General features: G+C 44.7%; 1 protein-coding gene and 1 pseudogene across 1 annotated transcript in view; one reads left to right on the forward strand and one right to left on the reverse strand.

Annotated features, from left to right (window-relative positions):
- The window catches only part of LOC126481519 (tyrosine-protein phosphatase non-receptor type 13-like), a 450,882-nt gene that overhangs the window by 116,180 nt on the left and 316,430 nt on the right, over positions 1-18,272 (forward strand). The window lies entirely within an intron of this gene.
- Positions 17,596-17,713, reverse strand: LOC126420067 (5S ribosomal RNA; annotated as a pseudogene).

Raw genomic sequence — 18,272 nt, forward strand, 5'->3', positions numbered from 1 at the left:
CGACCGAGCGGCGACACCCAATGTGTCTGCACAATGAGGCCGAGGGACCTGGCTGTCGGCAAACATTTTCACCAGGTTCCACAGAAGAAAAGCTCCCCTTGGCCCTCAGCCACTCTACGCTTTTACTGCAGTCAATTAACTTGGCACCCTCTTCCTTCGAACACAGGTAAAGCCTACTGCTATGCCTTCACGAGAGCACACAAGCAAGAGCGTTAACAACCGCCAACCATTTCATCATATGAATGAAGTCAGATCATATCAGATATAACAACCAAGTACTAAAGATCACCTTCCCTATGAACGTTAAGCAGCATGACACCGTATCAAAAGTGAGAGTGCCCTGCAATCTCTCAACCCTACAAGAACGGTTGAACACAATTATCCTCTCCCTTTCTCAAATATTACTGCATTCTCTCTTCTCCGTCCCGTTCACTCGCTTCCCCATATCCTCCTCTCTCTCTCTCACCCACTATGTTATACTCTACCTCTGTCCTGCAACGCCACCCTCCACTTTCCTCAAACCGTTACTATACTCGCATTGACTGAGTATTCCATCAGTTCTCGATAGAATATTTTATACATTATTAATGAAGCACACGCGAGACTGACGTTTCACTGTACAGTACTGTAGAATATTACATCTGTGACGTGTGTGCTGCATTCATAATTTACTACCCTCATTCACATTACTTGGCAGTAGGCTGTTTCATTTCATTTCATGTGTTTCAAAAGCTAAAATAATACGAGGGGTGTTCAATAAGTAATCCAACACTTTTTTTAATGGTGTTATTGTTGTGGAACATTGTGGAATATCCCGCTCCAGCCACTTAAGCCTCACGCAGTTGGGATAGGTGGCGGCGCTATGCATCGCCTTTAAAATGCCATTTATAACAGAGGTGTTTTCCAAGCAGAAAGCTGTGATCGAGTTTCTTTTGGCGGAAAACCAGACCATCGCAGATATTCAAAGGCGCTCGCAGAATGTCTACGGAGACGTGGCAGTCAACAAAAGTACAGTGAATCTCGTTGGGCGAGGCGTCTGTCATCATCGCAAAGAGATCGCGCAAACCTGTCCGATTTCCCGCATGCCAGCCGGCCGAACACAGCTACACTACGCTCAGGAAATCGAAGAAACGATCTCAGCGTATTCGTCGCCAGAAAAATGCAAACGAACTTCTCCTTTTCCATGGCAACGCAAGGACTCGCGCAAGTCTGTCCACACGAGAGGTCACAAAACTTCATTGGACAGTTGTTCTTCCTCATCCACCCTACAGCCCGAATCTCGCTCCTTCCGACTTCCATCTGTTTGGCCCAATGAAGGATGCCCTCCGCAGGAACCAGTATGTGCATGGTGGGGAGGTTATTTATGCAACAGGACGTTGGCCCCGACGTTGACCATTAGAGTGGTACCATGCGAGCCTACAGGCCCTGCCAATAAGGTGGCGTTAGGCCGTCGCATTGAACGGAGATTTTGTAGCTAAAAGTGTATTTGTTAATACTGTCTAGGACCTAACCGCATCCGGTGACGCCTAAGGGCTGAGGTGACACGGTGGCCGGTCGGTACTGTTGGGCCTTCAAGGCCTGTTCGGACGTTGTTTCCTGGAACCGTTTTCTCATAAAACAAACTGTGTCCCTTGATTTGCTGCCATGTGATAAACTGAAACACAAAAAAGTCAATGCAGTTATTGAAAAAGGAGTTGTATCTACGAAACGCGTTGGACGTTCAGAAAAATAAAATATTGTGAGTGAAGACGATGCGTTACTAGAAGCTACACTCACCGACAGCCCTTGACGAAATACGCGTTAATAATGTAATTTAGTTAGTATTAGTGTACACATATTAATTTGTTTTTTTGGGACAGGGGCCTGCCTAGAGCAAAACACAATTTTATCTTCTGCCTCCCAGACATTTTTCACTGAAGTTTCAGTATCGTCAGTGGGCTGTTATTTTCTTTTATTATACAGGAAAAATGCTCTCTACCGTTTGTACAAACATAAATTTGAATTTTTACGACGGTATTTAAAAATTTGAAGAACAAAGTTTTGTATATATACCTTGTTACCACATGCTGTGGTTTTCCTGTTTTTATGTTTTTTTTATTCCACTTGTTTTCTTTCACAGTTTCTCATCTGCAACCGCATACAACTTAATATTGAAAAGTTATTTACTTCTAAATTTTACGACTGGGAACGTTATGGTTAGCCCTAACATTAACTAATTCTACGAAGAAGATTGTGTGTGTGTGTGTGTGTGTGTGTGTGTGTGTGTGTGCAAGAGAGAGAGAGAGTTTCAACCTCAAGATGTTGGTTCAAATGGCTCTAAGCACTATGGGACTTAACATCTGAGGTCACCGGTCCCCACTACTTAAACCTAACTAACTTACGGACATCACACACATCCATGCCCGAGGCAGGATTCGAACGTGCGACCGTAGCAACAGCGCGGTTCCGGACTGAAGCGCCTAGAACCGCTCGCCCACAACGGCCGGCCAACCTCAAGATGAATATACCAAGTTCATTTTGCTATAAGACTATCATAAAGAGGGCGGCATCGGGCTGAAGTTTGTTAGTATATTGCCCACAGATGAAAGTAGGAATTACAAATGTGCTAACAACGAAGGACGTGCCGAAAATTGCCGTTGAGCCTGAACTTCTTGTAAATAGGCGTCGTTTGTTCATTACTGGCGTTAATGCTATTGAGCGTAACACTGGTAGATACAACCTCTTGAAATCAGTTCTGAAGTGACTATACTGAATGTTGAATCTGAATCTTCAGTGCCACTCTAAAAAACGGAAAGTCGAATATGTCGTCCGCGTGCATGTAAGTATCATAAGATACAGTAGCTGGTACAATGTATTGTGCTAACCTGTGCACCTACAGTTAGACGTGAAGTCAGTTCATATTGCTTAGATAATCCGTTGAAAATAGTGTAGGAACAACGTACAGTGAAGGTGATAGAAACTGGCAATGTACAGAACAACCTTTATTTCCCACAGTCGGTAACAAACTGAACTTTATCGTTCTAGTAGAACCTGTTGTTTCATTTTGTGCAGTTCGCCAGGAAATTTTGAACGGTAGTGTGATCTGTTGACTTTTAGACGGAAATCTTATTGCTAGCAAGTGCCCCATCACCCCAACTGCTTTTGCCCCGCTCTTTACTTTTTTCGCTCCCTCGTAACCGTATTCGTTCCTGATACACCGTTTTCCATATTTTTCGAGAAAATTCGACTGCTGTGCTTTATTACCACACGACAATGTTCCCTTCGTACGTGGAAGCGCATGATCACCTCTATAAATTGCACAATTTCTGTAGTTCATTTCTAACCCCTGTGTTACTTCACCGAAACACGTAATAAATGGCTTTATTTGTTCGGAGACTTATGTCAGTACGGCCAGGCTTGGAGACCGCACCGCCCTGCGCTGCAGTGAAACAATCCAGCCCTGAGCTTTGCGCCGAACAATAGCTCACCTTTAATTTAGACTCCGTGAGCCACTATTGCGGCCACAATCGTGTTTTTTGGTCTGTTTCTGTTTCGTGATTGCATAAAAACCTCTGTAAATCTGCCATATATCCCCTGTTCTTCAATAGTGAGCCGCAACTGAATATGGAAATGTGGGTCTTTTGTTTTTGTGTGAATGGATTGGCGCCAGTATTCAACGGTAATACCGCCGACGATGTCATTGTGATAACAGCACATCCACGTGTGCCGAATTTGCAACACGGCAGTGTCTGTCTCGGTTTCATCAGCAGGAATAATCGTCAGGAGAAGAGCTGACTTGTTACAGCCCGATTATTACACCCATTAAAAACAACTTGCAAAGAATTACGTATCCGAATATGTAGGTGTGAACTGTTATTAGTATCGCAGTGAGAACCACTTGGAGCAAATTTGATGTACAGCATCCGCAGAACCCAAGAGATCACGCACAATATGCTGATCCATCGGTCTCACACACTGCTTGTGCAAAACCGGTAGGTAATTCTTAGGTAATCTGACAGAGTTCACGACAATCAAAAGACGACACACAATACAATGAATGCTTACTGTTGGTAGGAAGGACAAAGTTTGTTTGGAAGCAACATTGATGGCTCAGTGAAATGGAGGGTGGTAAAACAGAACGTTGAAAACAGTGAGAACTGTCACTGCAATAAGAATCGAATTGTGCGTGATGTGTTGGTACAATGGCATCCCTGCAGACAGCAAAGAAGGCCTGCTGCAAGACAATGGAGCCCCAGATGCCTTCTCACGTCCCCTCTTGTACTTTCAGGAGAGATCTCTCCTTGTAGTTGTTAGCATGCTCATGATAGTGAACAATGGACAAGTCTGAAGACCAGGTTATAAACAATTTAACGTGGAATTTGTAGATTCCACAAGTGATCTCAGCAAAATCAGCATTATCTGTAATCCTTTTAGAAAAAACGTTACCATATGTGTAGTTTTTAGCTTGAAAAACGTCATTACTTAAAAGCGACAAAAGGTGCTCTGAAATAATTTGATTGATGAGACGAAGAATCCAAGCTGACAATCAAACATAAGGACATGCCCAGGGCGAGGTTTGCGGAAGGTCAGAGAAAAGAAGATCCAGAGGCATACTCCTCTTTTAGGACACTTTTCTGCTACGCCTGATGTGAAACACATGAACGTATGCTGCAAGGTCACATGAGACAAGTGAGGACGTGACGATGATGAAGCAGAGTGATAGCTCAGAGACGCCTGAGGTCGGGTCTGTGTGGCCACAGCCGTCATACCAGCAGTGCCCATTGTCCAGAAATGCTGCCATCTCAACTGTACAACTTGAAAGCCACGAGATGTTAGGTGCCACAGCCCAAATGCGCAACATCTGTTGATGAAATGTGCCAATGTAGCCAAGTAAAAGTGTGTCTTCCAAAGTTATGTATGTGTCAGAGAAATATCTAACCCTAAGAAAGTTATCCTCAGATTATCATTGATGGAACAGAAATATTAGTGTTTTACTGTTAATCTCACTGTGTGATGAAAAGGGTTTAATCGTTTTGTATCAGACATGTCAATAATTAAGAATAACTGCTATCAACTTAGTTGTGGTCAAAAATAAATAAATTTTGTAAAATTAAAAGCAATTATGACGCACATTAGTTCAACGAAGTGCTTTACTTCAGATTAATCAATTTAGTTATGGGGTAGTTTAGCTGCCGAATTGAAAAGTCGTCGCATTCGGGAGGACGACGGTTCAATGCCGCGTCCGGCCATCCTGATTTGGGTTTCTCGTGATTTCCCTAAATCACTCCAAGCAAATGCCGGGAAAGTTCCTTTGAAAGGGCACGGCCGACTTCCTTCCCCGTCCTTCCCTAATCCGATGAGACCGTTGACCTCGCTGTCTGGTCTCCTCCTCCAAAACCAACGCCACCCCTCATCAAATGTCCGATGTCCTGAAAAGCCGTCTTTCTTGGAAATACCCGCATCTTCTATTTATGTTGTGCTAGTGATGTGTCCTAAGTGTGTCTACTTTGTGAACATGACTGTGATGATTTTGTGTAGAATGTACTGGTTGTGTTGGTGGTGAGTGAAGAGAGGAGAAAACCCAGTGGTAACATACATCGAATGTAAGGAAAGCTTCCATCGAATTCGAAAGTAAAATTTTGTCGAATCTTAAGAATATTTCCGAACAGCCCTTGGAAGGCCCAATGGTACCAACCTGCCGCCGTGTCATCCTCAGACCACAGGCGTCACTGGATGTGGATATGGAGGGGCATGTGGTCAGCACACCGCTCTCCCGGCCGTATGTCAGTTTACGAGACCGGAGCCGCTACTTCCCAATCAAGCAGCTCCTCAGTTTGTAAGAATATTTGGTCCTATATAAATTAAGTAGGCGGAGTGAGGTCTTCTAATCAGTCGCTCTGTGATCCTATTGGCACCGAAACTAGAAAAGACAGAGAGAAGGCCGAAATACAAAATTCGGTCATCCGGAATTTCTTCTCCTTGGAAGATAGTAATACGGTTCCTTCTTTTACTCATCGCACGAAATAAAAGTTACTGGGAAAAGTAATAATGCAATAGGAAACCGACTAAAATCGCCCCATAGTGGGATACAGCAGACTCTCGATAATTGGACACTCGATAATTTCAAAATCTCAATAATTTGACATTTTTCCCGGTACTTTAAATGCGGACTTTTTAGGTTAGGCTTTACCGTGACTGTTATTGATACCTAATGAAACAAGTTTACTGTTACCAGTCACTGTTTTCCCGGTCACCTGAAAATTACGCTATAAATTGGAAAACATCATTTTTTGATACCCTCAGTAACATGGAGTTGTAATAGTGAGTAGGGAAAACAATCCCGGGGCGTAACGTTGCGAAGCGATACGAAATGGAACGAGCACATAAGGACGGTAGTAGGACGGCGAATGGTCGACTTCGGTTTATTGCGAGAATTTTAGGGAAGTGTGATTCATCTGTAAAGAAGACCGCGAACAGGACATTACTGCAACCCATACATGATTACTGCTCGAATGTTATAAATCCCCACTAGGTCGGACTAAAGGAAGACATCGAAGCTGACACGGGCTGCTTGATTTGTCACCGGCAGATTCGATCAACGCGCGAGTATTACGGAGAGGCATCGTGAACTCAAGTGAGAATCGCTGGAGGGAAGACGACGTTCCTTTCGCGGAACGCTATTGAGAACCGGCATCTGAAGCTGACTGCAGAACGATTCTTCTGCAGCCAACGTACATTTCGCATAAGGACCACGAAGATAAGATATGAGAAATTAGGGTTCATACCGAGGCGCATAGGTTGTCATTTTTTCCTCGCTTTTCTTTACGAGTGGAACAGGAAAGGAAGTGACTATTAGTTGTACAAGGTACCCTCCGCCAGGCACCATACGGTGGCTTGCAGATTATATCTGTAGATGTAGATCTCATCATATATTTGGATCACACAAATAACAAATTCATACAACATATTTCGAAGCTAACACGTAAACCTAACAAAGGATAGTTTAATTATAAATAATGAATCAGTATTTGACAGCAAAATGTAAAATCATAGCACTGATGTAATACAGCATTATCAAAGCCAGAAAAAAAGCTACCGTATCATTTTAGGCCTCACATATTGGTAAATATTTGTACTTCAGTAGTAAGAAATCCTGGTTAATTGCATATTACAAACAGGTGCAACATATCAGTTGCATTGCAAATGACAAACACCCACATCCACATCAAAATGTAATACTACAATGTATATAATGTTAATAATATCATGAATATAAATACCACAATTGCTAACCTATATATTGTCTTGCAAATTTCGACGTATTATTTGAAAATAAATGGGCCCACTGGAACATGTATCGTCGTTGTGTTTGCTCAAGGCGGGACCATATCTCCATAATATTCTGGTGCCATGCGACTGAAAAAGGAAGCACAAGTCATTCCCGTTTTCGAGAACGGCCATACGACAGATCATAGAACTATTGGCCTAAATCGCTGATATTAATTTATTGTAGAATTATGGAACATGTTTTATGCTCGTTCATTATGGCGTTTTTGGAGAAGGAAATCTCCTCCATGAAAATCAGCATAGATCCCGTAAACATAATTTTTTCGGAACACACTTATGATACAATTTCACTCAGGCACTAGGAGTTTTGAAAATGTTCTTGTATTGTGCTTGCGCGTTCACATTCCGTCAGCAGGGAATTCAGCTACGCGCTTCACACACACACACAAACACACGCACACACACACACACGCAGACACACACACACACACACACACACACACACACACACACACACACACACACACCGTCGCCCACATATACTCTTACCTTCATCTCAGTTCCATGTTGCACAATGGGTACAGTTAACGTAGATCATACAACATGTGCAACATCAGCAGAATTTAATAAAACTTCCAAAGTAACAACGATCTTCGAAGCATGGGATGAACAAAGCTAAGGGAGGACAAGACTGGTTTTATTACGGTTTTGAATTTTAAAATTTTCGTCGATGGCTTACCTGAAGATGACTGGCAGGTGCCCAGTCGCAATATGGTGCAATTAATTAAACGACGACCGACTACTCGCCCGAAATGTGTTTGAAAATACATTCCAGTTGTCGCACCCCAACAACTATACGTTATTGATTTTCTTTTCGGAAGCGTTACTTATATTTTATACTAATTATTTCCACTAAAACGGCTAGGCCACGAATTGTTCATGGATAGGGAAAACCAAAGCCAGTGGAGGAAGGTAACTGATAAACATCTCACCTACATCGTGCTCCAGTGTACACAAACCTTTCCGCCAGTTCACAAGTGTAGATGAAGAAGTCTTACGCACCTGCCCAGGACGAAGTGTTCTTTTTCGAGCGGTATCGTCTGCAACGAATGTTTGTGCCAGTCAGTGATGGGTACAAATATTAACTTTCAATGTCAATTTTCTAGTAACTGCAGCACTGAAAAAGTAGTTAATCAGGACTTTGTGCCGGCCGTTGTGGCCGAGCGGATCTAGACACTTCAGTCTGGTACCGCGTTGCTGCAACGGTAGCAGGTTCGAATCCTGCCTCGGGCATGAATGTGTGTGATGTCCTTAGGTTAGTTAGGTTTAAGTAGTTCTAAGTCTAGGGGACTGATGACCTCAGAGCCATTTGAACCATCAGGACTTTGTGGGAGACCGTCCTCTCTCTGTTTGCATGTCTTAAATGTAAGAATAAGTTTTTGTAGTAAATAGTACAGACATAGTGCTATGATTAGTTCGCTCCGCTTCTTTTTTCTTTTTTTCCTGGTGGATTCCGGTATTTTTAGGCACACTAGGTAGTGTGGACCGTCATTTTTTCCTCGCTTTATTTACGAGTGGAACAGGAAAAGAAGTGAGTAGTAGTTGTACAAGGTACCCTCCGTCAGGCACCACACGGTGGAGGAAATGGAACAGCCCAAGCTGTTATATTGAATGGACCTATATTCTTCCGTGGCTGCAGGGTTAATTTCACTTTGGACGTCGCTACTGGAAATTCTGGTAGCGGTTGGTTTACCCTAGCTATTGTTCGTTGTGAAAACGCCTAGAGTCTGGAGTCGTACCGTCGGCGAAATCGCATTTCTTTCACAATGGGTTATTGTGTCTCCTCCCCAGCCAGCCAGCCTGACTGGCCGTCTCTCCACTCCGGCTCCGCCCTCACCTCATTTTTGAGTGTAACCACAGCACCCGACATTAAACTTAAGTGCTCCTTAAATATTTGCTACGTTCCATCACAACACTCGCTTTACTCTTCCATGAAATCAAATGTGTCCGAGACAAAAGCGGCCTTGTTGATGCTGTGTTCCTTGACTCCTGGAAGGCATTATCGAAGTTCAGCACTGTTGTTTAATGAACAGAATACGAGCTTCCCGAGTATTGGACCAGATTTGTGGCTGGATTCAGGACTTCCTAGCAGATATAACTTAACATGTTGTTCTTAATGAGACGAAATCGACAGATGTAAAGATAATTTCGAGACTCTTCCAGGGAAGTGTCATACTGCTTTCAGTTGTTTATAAGTGATCTGGTGGATAACATCAGAAGTTCCACAAGGTCGTTCGCAAACGATGCTGTTGTCTAAAGAAGGTTGCAACACGAAAAGATTGTAGCGTTGGGCATGAAGACCCTCGGAGGGTCAATGGTGGAATTAAACCAAGGTCGGAGAACAGGAACTCTGTGCCACCACTACTCTGCCTCAGCTGGTCAAATACTACTCACGAAAATTTCTTCCACGGCTACACGGAGAAGTGTGCTTATAAAACAGAAGCCTGGCGCAAATGAAGTGTAATGAGATACGTTAATGCTTAGAGAGGGTCAGCGCGCGCCACAAATTCGCTCGTTACGCGTAACCTTGGCAGTTCCTGGAGAGTGGACAGCAAAAATAAGTCGTGGCATGTCTGCTTTGGTAGCTGCGTGGTCAGCGAGACGGATTGTTAAGCGAGGGGGCCCAGGTTCGATTCCCGGCCGCGTCAGGCCTCTTCTCCGCTCGGGGACTGGGTGTTGTGGTATCCTTATGTTCGTATCGTCATATCGGGCATTATAGCATTAAGATGGCTGAATTTGCACGGCCCAAAAAAGAATAAATTGAGGGAAAAAGAAAAACTTGTGGCTCCAGTCCATGAGTGAGGCGACTCTAGCGTACTCGGAGCGGAGGCGAAATCGGCCAAGCCTGATAATGAATGGCTTGAAATAGAAATTACACGCATTATAAGTATACTTTTAATTAATACGGTATTTCGTCATCATAATACAGGGTGTATAAAAAAGAGTCTGGCACGTCTGTATTTCTGAAACTAATAAACATATACAATGAGTTTTGTTTTTTGATGAATGGGAAACTCAAAAAAAAATTTTCCTACCTTTTCATAGGTGTTCAATATGCCCCCTTGAGATGCACGTCGTGTGTCAATGCGGTATTCAAACTGTTCCCACACTGCAGCGAGCATGTCTTGAGTTACAGCTTCCACAACTGCTGTTGTACGACGTCTCAGTTCATTCACTGTTGCTGGTAATATAGCCACATAAACAGAGTCCTTTATAAAACCCTACAAGAAATAATCACACACAGACAGGTCCGGTGACCTTGGAGACCAGTAATGTAAGGCTGAACCATTTGGTCAAGTGCGACCGATCCACCGTTCAGTAATCCTTTGATTCAAAAATTTCCACACTTCCTGATGCCAGTGTGGCGGTGCCCCATCCTGTTGGTAAATGAAGCTGTTCGAATCAGTCTCCAACTGTGGGAAAAGAAAGTTCTCAAGCATATCGTGATATGTTCTTCCTGTAACAGTGCTCTCGGCAAAGAAAAACGGACCATACACCTTTTCCCGTGAAACTGCACAAAGCACATGAAATTTTGGATATTCCCCATCATATTGTATAACTTCATGTGGTTCTTCCGTACCCCATATTCTCACATTATGATGGTTCACCTTTCCATTTAAATGGAATGTGTCTTCGTCACTAAACGCTAAGCGTGGAAGAAACATGTCGTCTTCCATCTTGCCAAGTACGAAATTACAGATCTCTGCACGTTGTTACTTGTCAACTTCACCAAGAGCTAGCAGTACCTGAATTTTGAATGGTTGCATGTGTAAACGTCGACGCAGCACACGGCAGATGGACATCGGGGGCATGTTGAGCTGTCGAGCTGCACGGCGAACGGATTTCTGCGAACTGCTTGTGAAACGCTGGCGGATGTCTGTGTCGGACACTCGGGGCGGCTCACCGATTTGCCTTTACATAAAAAACCTATTTCTCGGAACTGGTCATCCCATCGTCTAATACTCTGTCCTGTAGAAGGACCCACGCCGTAGCTGGTACGAAAATCACGATGAACAGTTATCACTGGCCTGCTCTGCGCAAAACGTAGAACACTAAACGCTTTCCGTTGTCCCGACACCATTTTTACTAGAACTGAAGAGCACGCACACTGCTGCTACCTATCGGGAATCATGTGAAACTCGAGAGTTTGCTCTTTCCAACAGTACGTTTGTTCACACACATATCTAAAATAGCATTATGGTTATGTTTTTTTTTTTTTTTTTTTTTTTTTTTAAAAAAAATCGGATGAGTCTTTTCGATACACACTGTATTTTGATATTTGCATGTTCTCTCCATCTTGTTTGCAATCATCGTAGTATGAGAACACAGCCGCACTCTTCGTGTTTGAGCATATACCCAGAAGTAGAATGTTTGTCCGCTGTAATCACACTTAAGTTTCCGTTAGCTGTTGACGAACCGAGGTGGCGCAGTGGTTAGCACACTGGATTCGCATTCTTGAGGACGGCAGTTTGAACTTGTGTCTGACCATACAGGTTTAGATTTTTCGTGATTTGCCTAAATCGCTCTTGACCAATTTCTGGATGATCCTTAAAAGGGCACGGTCGATTTCCTTCCCCATTCTTGACACAATCCGAGCTTCTGCTCCGTCTCTAATGACGTCAAACGTAATATTCTTTAAGATGTGGCGTGTTATTATGCTTCGCATCCCTACCTTTAGCACTGAACGTAATATACAGGCCTACAAGTATCATTTTGAGTCACTGTCTGAAATTAAAAGTAGTATTAATAAATATATGGTATTCGAACGCAGCTCATATCTCGTTTTCTTACCACTTCGAAATAATGAGGCAAAGTTTTCGAAACTAGAGGGTAAGAAAAAAACAAAGACGGTAACATTATGTTGATTACGTCATTCCGATGATGGTTCCAAGGTGATATGTGATGAACAGTTGCTTTGGTAAATAAGAAATGGTATTGGAATAGTTCACTGAAACCAAAGGAAACCTTTTTCTAAATCCGTTATCAAAATTTATTTTGTGTTACCCTTTCTTTTAACGCGATGTCTGGTGATGTCTCCAAACCTTCTTAATTGAGATTTTTAGCTTTACATAGAACAGAGATAACTTACGGTGAACGAAATTAAAATCATTAATATTCGTAATTTTTTCACGCTACTTTTGAGAACTTAAAAGAGGTGTGAAAATACACTTGGGCACTCTCAGTTCATTCGTCTCATTCAGGAAAATGCAATAATATTGCCTCGACATCTCGTTCATGTGACATTCTTCGTCTTCTTTTGCCTTAGTGGGTGCCGTTGCCGGCTGTACTTCCCGGCGATCAGCCGCCCCCCCCCCCCCCCCCTCCCGCCCATGACCGCCTCACTGTCTCTCTCTCTCTCTCTGGACGAAATCAGTGTAGCCCCCCCATCCCTGTATCCGTGTGCGTCTCAAGTAAACCTGTGTTCACGTGTGAGAATGTTTTCTGCATGTTTGCGTTGCGTGTAAGTGAGGCCGTTGTAGCCGAGCGGTTCTAGGCGCATCAGTCCGCAACCGCGCTGCTGCTACGGTCGCAGATTCGAACCCTGCCTCGGGCATAGATGTGTGTGATGTCCTTAGGTTAGTTACTTTTAAGTAGCACTAAGTCTAGGAGGCTGATGACCTCAGATGTTAAGTCCCATAGTGCTTATAGCCATTTGAACCAAGTCCATTATTTACTTAGTTGGATGTGGGAAGCCGCCTAAAAAACAAGTCCAGGCTGATTAGCTCACTAGCCCTGATCATTAATCCGCGAGGCAGATTCGATCCGCGGTAGCCTCGCCTACCCGTCTCCCAGACCCGGAGTACCTCAGCCATTGTTCATTAAATGACCCAGAGTCCTAATAAAATTAAACGACTAGTTTGAAATTATCCCAGCTGTAACTACCCTGGTTTTTTCGGAGGGTTCCAGTAGAATCTACGTCCCGCCCGTTAATTTTGGTAGAAAGTCCTCCTCCGTCGTCATGACACTGTGACAAACGGTACTCGAGCGTCAACGAATCTCACGAGTCTTGCGAGCCCAATGGGAACTCGCAGGCTCGATGTGCCTGTCGCTGGCTCTTTGCCCCATTGCACCTCGTATGAAGATCTGTAAAAAATTTGGAAATTTGTAGTAAGGTCTTATGGGACGCAACTGCTGAAGTCATCGGTCTCTAAGCTTACACACTATTTAATCTAACTTAAACCAACTTACGCTAAGGACAAGACACACACACCCATGGCCGAGGGAGGACTCGAACCTCCGACGGGGGAAGCCGCGAGACCCGTGGCAAGACGCCTTAGACCGCACGGCTACACCGCGCGTCTGAAGAACTGTAGCGACGACTTACAAGTGAGTCGAAAGGTTGAGACGAATGGCTTAGTTAACATAGATCTATAGAACTTTGTCTGTAGCTATCTTCCACTCGATGGTGTAGGTGGTCTTGGGTATTAAGATACTCCCTACACATGCTCCATCCGCCGCAGCCTGATGTTAGTGCAGTCGCGAGAAGTTGTTAACTGATGCCAATTGTCTCATACATATTCATTATCCGTTAGGTCAACAGAACGGTCTTGAGGAGCACTGCCCTTACCTAGAACAGGTGGGCCCGGCAGCAGAGGGAAGAGGCGCAGCAAATGTTGGCAGCGTGTCATGTGGTGAGTGAGGATCTGTGTAGCGCTGAGGAGCCGGGCCGGTCGTCCGCGAACTCCGGACAGGAGCGGCCAGTCCCCGGGGAGGCACGTAACACGGCCAGGCGCTCTGGAGCTCTCCCACCGCCTACACCTCAGCTTCCACTCTATCGCCCCAGGGAGGACGCGCTGCGGCCTTCCCTTCCCCACAGTTTCCGACTACCTGAATATTTAACGCACTCCTCCAACTCGCTTGCTCAGTTCGCCTGACGTGACCCTTGTCTTTCGTTCCGACATGATAGCAGCCGGGGATCCAATGATGGGGAGACGGTGGGGGCTGGCACTGTTCATGGGAGAAATGCCCCCTACACCCCAAAGAACATCTGTATTTAAAAACATGAATTCTAAGACATTACAAGCTCTGTTTAACAGTGGAGACTTGTAAGCTGGTTATGAGAGGGCTTGCCCGTGTGGATGCCCTGCAGAAAACATTCCAGCCAGAGAATCTGCACCATTCATAAGCTGACAGTAACTGCTGTCAGTAAAAAATCCGACACGTTCGCGAGACCACAGTTAGTAATAGAACCCAGTACGTTGTCCTCGATGGTGAGTGGTGGGGTGAGGGTATCATCTGGAGTGCCCCAGGGAAGTATGGTCGGTCCGCTGTTGTTTTCTATCTACATAAATGATCTTTTGGATAGGGTGGATAGCAATGTACGTCTGTTTGCTGATGATGCTGTGGTGTACGGGAAGGTGTCGAGGTTGAGTGAATGTAGGAGGATACAAGATGACTTGGACAGGATTTGTGATTGGTGTAAAGAGTGGCAGCTAACTCTAAATATAGATAAATGTAAATTAATGCAGATGAACAGGAAAAAGAATCCTGTAATGTCTGAATACTCCATTAGTAGTGTAGCGCTTGACACAGTCACGTCGATTAAATATTTGGGCGTAACATTGCAGAGCGATATGAAATGGGACGAGCATGTAATGGCAGTTGTGGGGAAGGCGGGTAGTCGTCTTCGGTTCATTGGTAGAATTTTGGAAAGATGTGGTTCATCTGTAAAGGAGGCCGCTTATAAAACACTAAAACGACCTATTCTTCAGTACTGCTCGAGCGTTTGGGATCCCTATCGGGTCGGATTGAGGAAGGACATAGAAGCAATTCAGAGGCGGGCTGCTAGATTTGTTACTGGTAGGTTTGGTCATCACGCGAGTGTTACGAAAATGCTTCAGGAACTCGGGTGGGAGTCTCTAGAGGAAAGGAGGCGTTCTTTTCGTGAATCGCTACTGAGGAACTTTAGAGAACCAGCATTGGAGGCTGACTGCAGTACAATTTTACTGCCGCCAACTTATATTTCGCGGGAAGACCACAAAGATAAGATAAGAGAGATTAGGGCTCGTACAGAGGCATATAGGCAGTCGTTTTTCCCTCGTTCTGTTTGGGAGTGGAACAGGGAGAGAAGATGCTAGTTGGGGAACGAGGTACCCTCCGCCACGCACCGTATGGTGGATTGCGGAGTATGTATGTAGATGTAGAGCTGGCAAACCACGGGAAGATGATAATGCAAGGCAGAACGTAATGGACTTTCCGCTGAAAAAATTCCCGAACGTGGGCGGAAAAGACTGGTAAAAATAGCATTCCTTCATTTACGGAATGACATAGCATTTGTCCACAGACCTACGTCACAATCTTAGTGCAAACTGAAATAGTGATAATGGTGAGTGTCCACTTCGATTCCAAAGTGTTAAATTGTAACGTCAAAGTAGTGAAAGTTTTTTTTTTTTTACATTATAGTTCTTAAATCAGTTTCATATACTATATTAAAATATCTTATATAATGCTATTGTTGTTATTACTAACACCCTAGGCATCTTTGGCACGTTAAAATGTAGGTATGACGACATATTACACAGAATGGGGAGACAATAATAAACGGTGCCCCCCCCCCCCCCCCCGCTCCCAAAACCCAAAACCGAATTCTAAATCAACTTCTGCATGAAGCACCACACTGAACTGCAACAGGAACTATTGCTCGAGACGAATCTGGCAGTGAGACTTGAGCGATTGTGATCATTCCAGTATTGTTGCCATAGTACTGGCGTGATGTATCACCCTGACACAAAAATTCTGACTCGTGGTTTGGTTTTTATCCGAATAAAGTCGTTGCTACGAGACGCTGAAACATTTACGTGTCGTTTCTCCGAAGCAAAGCTACGCGTTCTGCCATGGATAGGCTTACATCTACATCAGTATACCGCAAGCCACCTGACGGTGTGTGGCTGAGGGTACTTACTGTACCACTAAATGATCACCCCTTTCCTGTTCCACTCTCGAATAGCGCATGGGAAGAATGATTGTCAGAAAGCCTCTATATTAGCTCTGATTTCTGTAATTTTTTCATCGTAGTCGTTTCTCCTCGGAACGTACTCTCCCGACATTTCAGTAGGAAACCTCTCCGTGATGCACAGCGCCTCTCTTGCGGCGTCTGCCACTCGAGTTTGTTGATCATCTCTGCAACGCTCTCGCGCCGACTAAACGATCCCGTGACGAAAAGCGCCGCTCTTCGTTGGATCTTCTCTATCTTTTCTATCAGTCCTACCAGGTAAGAGTCCCAGACTGATGGACAATAGATTCGATCGAAAAAGGTCCTTCCAAGCCATTTCTTTCATGGGTGAGTCACATTTCCTTAAAATTCTTCCTACCAGTCAACCGGGACCGATCGACCGCCGTGCCATCCTGTGACAGTGGCGTCACTGGATGCGGAACGAATGGGCGTGGGGTCAGTACACCACTCTCCTGGCCGTTGACGGCTTTTTTGACTTTGTACTCAAGTAGCTCTTCAAGTAACATCACGAGGCTGATTGTATCCCGTTCCAGACTTCTAACCACGGAAGAGTCCCTGGCAGGACCGGAAATTAAACTCGGGCCCTCCGCATAGCTGTCAGACACGCTGCCACTAAGGCAGACTCTGTTCTTCCAGAGCCGCCTTAATTCCGGAAGTTGTCGCATAAAAATAGCTCATTACATCCGGCATCTACATCTACGCTCAACAAACCACTGTAAAGTGTGGGACAGAGGATACCTGTTATACTATCATGCATAAAGGTTTTTCTGTGTTCTACTGACAGAGGGGGCCTCGATTAATGTTTCTGTGTACAAGCTCGTATTAGCCTAATTGCATCTTCGCCTTCAATACAACAGCAGTATGTAGTCAACTGACGAATATTTACACATTCGTCTCTGACAGTTCGTTCTTGTAGTGTCTGATTAGTTTTTCGAATTATGTTGGATAGATTCCATGAACTGTCTGCTAGATTCAGCTATTTAGCATGTGTGTTACTCTACCGCGAGCGAAAGAGGTCTATGATTAACGGCCTTTTCTTGTAGATGACACTCCAACCTGGTGAGGACGCCGCAGATTAACGCCGTACTCCAGTACAGATCATAACAATCACTCCGTCTGAAGGCCACAAGTGGCTGATCGGGAGCAATCGATCGCCGTGTCATCCTCAGCTGAGGAAGCGGATAGGAGGGGCGTGTGCTCAGCACACTGCTCTCCCGGTCGTCACACCGCTTTCCCGGTCGTTATGATCGGAGCAGCTACTATTCGGTCGAGTAGCTCCTCAATTGGCATCACGAGGCTGACTGCACTCCGAAAAATGGCAACAGCGCATGGCGGCCCGGATGGTCACCCATCTAAGCGACGGCCACGCCCGACAACGCTTAACTTCGGTGATCTGACGGGAACCGGTGTATCCACTGCGGCAAGGCCGTTGCCAGATCATAACAAGGATATCGAAAAATTGTATGCTTGCATTCTATTACACTCCAAAGGATAAATGAAGCACTACAAAGTGTTATTGTTACAGACAGAACAGGACAATCGCATCCATGTTCTGAGGACAAAAAGAGGATCTCACAGTGTTTTGATGTTAGGTAAACAAATATTTAAAAAGGTGAACTTCTTAGCCAAGATCACTTGCAAACGACTTTTATCATAGATTAATGGTTTCAGTAAGGATGGCTACCATCTTTAGATCGCGATAAAAAGTTTTTACATGTCTCCTACACCAGCTGTGCGAGTAGTTTTTCTAAATCACTGCCACGGATGCGCGGGGTAGCCGCGCGGTCTTGGGCGTCTTGCCACGGTTCGCGCGACTTCCCTGTCGGAGGTTGAGCCCTCTCTCGGCCATGGGTGTGTGTATTGTCCTTAGCGTAAGTTAGTGTAATTTAGATTAAGTAGTGTGTGAGCGTAGGGACCGATGATCTCAGCAGTTTGCTCCCATAGGAACCACCACTACCACGACCACCACCACCACCACCATTGCCAGGTATGT

This window comes from Schistocerca serialis, chromosome 1, assembly GCF_023864345.2.
Source record: "Schistocerca serialis cubense isolate TAMUIC-IGC-003099 chromosome 1, iqSchSeri2.2, whole genome shotgun sequence".
NCBI lineage: Eukaryota > Metazoa > Arthropoda > Insecta > Orthoptera > Acrididae > Schistocerca > Schistocerca serialis.